This window comes from Megascapheus bottae, chromosome 18 (assembly GCF_031878675.1).
Source record: "Megascapheus bottae isolate mThoBot1 chromosome 18, mThoBot2.hap1, whole genome shotgun sequence".
In the NCBI taxonomy this organism is placed as follows: domain Eukaryota; kingdom Metazoa; phylum Chordata; class Mammalia; order Rodentia; family Geomyidae; genus Megascapheus; species Megascapheus bottae.
The window spans coordinates 9,544,385-9,547,355 of NC_143526.1; the positions used below are offsets into that span (position 1 = coordinate 9,544,385).

The following is a 2,971-nucleotide window of genomic DNA, read 5'->3' on the forward strand; positions in this document are numbered from 1 at the left end:
GGCTGGAACACAAGCAACATGAGGCTTTGCTATATAAACATTTAATTCTGAATCAGAATTTTCCACAATTAATACCACCTCACTTCCTTTACTCCCAGGAAGAAAGTGAAGATAAATGAAAGCATTGGGTGCAACAAAAAACTCTACAATGTCTTTAAGAGCTGGTAGCTGGGAGGAAAGTGGTGCTGGGAACGAAAGATTCCAACAAAGTTTAGGGACTCTGGGGTCTACAATCAGGGAAGGTAAACATTTTCAAATTGTTTTAAAAAGCATCAAAAGCACTTAGCTAGTTCATGAGTATGTTTTAGAATAGGAGTAACACACTTGTAAAAATTTAAAGCAAGCTATTATTATACATTTATTATGTGTCAGTCACTAGGTAAGTATTTTATAATACTCAAAATCATATTGTTTAGGTCCTTAGACATTTTATGCATGAGGAATCTTAGACACAGTGTGTTTGGTTAAGAAATGTGTACAAAGATAGAGAGATAGACAAAAAGACAATGACAGAAAACAAGAGAGAGAGAGACAGAGACAGAGAGACAGTGAAGAGAGACAGAGACTGAGATAAGTGGGCTTTTGAACAAAACTATCAGTTTCTGAAAAAAAGGGCTTTGCTTCCTGAACAAAAACATCCTTCTGTACTTGTTAGTAAATGATTATTAAAAAACAAGGCCAAAGAAAATGGCCATTCTTCCATGCTGAAAAGTGATTCAAATCTTCTAAGTCTACTCACATAGCTCTTTAAAGAGACTAGCTCAGAATGATGAGAAGGAGATAGGCTTCACTAACAGCAGATGATCTGTAGAATCTACAACTCCAGATATGCAATATGAATAGCGGATCTCAGGATCTTCTGATTTCTTTCAGCCCACAGGTCACAGCCAGATCATATACATGTTATTTCTATCTGTTGTTCCTTCCAGTTTCTCCTTTTCATATCCTGTCAACCATATGTCTTTATCTGACTTTATTTTTGCCTATCAAACCAGTAACTTGATATAACTTAAAAATGTTCTATTGTAAAGGTGAAATACAGATGCTTTACAATTATATAATTCACATAATGAGTACTTTACTTTTTGAGCAGTGTCATCCCTTATTTTCTTGCAGATTTTCCCCTCCCAATCCCCTTCCCTTCAAGTTGTATAGTTTATTTCTAGCATAAAGTCTAGGAAGTATCATTTCTAAATTGGTTTACCATTTGTCCCACAGTTTCTGTTTCCCCTTCCCCTCCCCAAATCAGATAATCTTATATTCAAGACAAAAGGTACAGAAATAAAGAACAGCAACAAAAGAGAATAAATCAAAGGAAAACAAAAAGAAAAAAAGAACTTCAAACAGAATGAAAAGCCTCTCATTTCAATTTCTTGGAGTTCAACAAGCATCATTTTATATGATAATAGGCATATAGCTATTGAGCCCTTATGATCCTCTTATATGATCATAGGCATATAGCTATTGAGCCCTTATGATCCTCTCTTAAGAATATCCTCCTTTGTTCTTACTGTGTGAATGTTTAGAATGTTCAGTTAATCGTGTCCAAGTGTAATTATTTGTCTCTTACTATCCATTGGGTTTACTTGTAGATTTATAAACAATTATTACAAATGAGGGAAACCATGTAGCCTATGTTTCTTGGGATCTGGCTTATTTCACTTAATATGATCTTTTCAAAGTCCTTCCATTTCCTTATAAATGGGGTAATGTCATTCTTTCTGATGGAGACATAGCAATCTATTGTGTATATGTAGTCTTCCCTTGCTAGCTTGCAATTCACTTATTGCAGCTTCATTGTATCAAGAGTTTAAAAACATACATACAGGATTTTTGTCCCCGGCTGCTCTGGAGCGTGGGAGATTCGTAAGTCATGGCCGGCGCCGATTCTCCTAGTTGTTGTGGAGAAAGTTCGTCTGCCTCCTGCATGTGTGACCGCAAGGGCAAGTGGAGCGGGTCCGAGGCGAAGGAGACCCCGCTGGTGTTCCTGTGCTCCTGGTGCCCACGGCTGCTGCTGGGCGACTTGCTGAGTTGGGTGACCTGCCAGGAGGCCACCAACTGCATCCTGTTGCGCTGTGTTTCCTGTAATGTTTCTGTGGATAAGGAACAGAAATTATCTAAACACAAAGATGAAGATAGTTGCATTTTGGAGACTCTGTGCTGCACAGGCTGCTCCCTCAACCTGGGCTACATATACAGGTGCCCTCCCAAGAACCTAGATTACAAGAGGGACTTGCTTTGTCTCAGTGTTGAAGCCATTGAAAGTTATTCTTCAGGGTCCTCTGAAAAGCAAATGGTGCCAGAAGATAAAGAGCTTTTTAATCTTGAAATCAGAGTTGGAATAGAAAGGTCTCTAAAGCAGATGGAAGATGTCCTGGTAGCATTGCAAAGAAAGCTGTGGGAGGTCGAGTCAAAGTTGGCCCTGGCCAATTCTCACAGATGATCTCTTCACCTCGCCCGCCACACCCACTCCAATCTCTGTCTTTCTCTCTTTTTGGTTTTTTGGCCTTTCTTCAATGAGAAGAGTTGTAAAATTATTTCTGCAGTTATATTTTATGCTAAAGAGAAATTATCATCCTCATTTACCTTTAAAGCTGTCTTATGATACTTGCTAGAGCTAGAATTTAGAAGTTTTTATTTTGGTAAAAGGCTGGGATGACTTTCTAGACTACTTGGTTCTCTGCTTAAAAATTCACTCGTTTTGACTCTTTTGATCCTTTGGACATCATTTAATATTATAAGATGTTAAACATTGTCCCTGCTTACTAATGCTTACCGCACTGTGAAAAAACTGGTCAATTGAACTGTGTGTCAGAACTGTTTGAAAACTTGCACAAGAGCAAGAGATCCTGTAGCCCTCTGCCACAAGGTCTTTCCAGCTCTCTAGGGAGAAGCTACAGGAGCCTGCCCTGTGGCTTTCAGAGAGTCCTGCAGGAATAACAGGTGTGTGCACAGCCTTCTCTGTGCCTCT

At 38.9% G+C, this 2,971-nt stretch overlaps 1 pseudogene; it reads left to right on the forward strand.

Moving 5' to 3' along the window:
• The first annotated feature begins 1,873 nt into the window (after positions 1–1,873).
• On the forward strand, positions 1,874–2,443 carry LOC150050068 (protein Mis18-alpha pseudogene; annotated as a pseudogene).
• Positions 2,444–2,971: the final 528 nt, after the last annotated feature.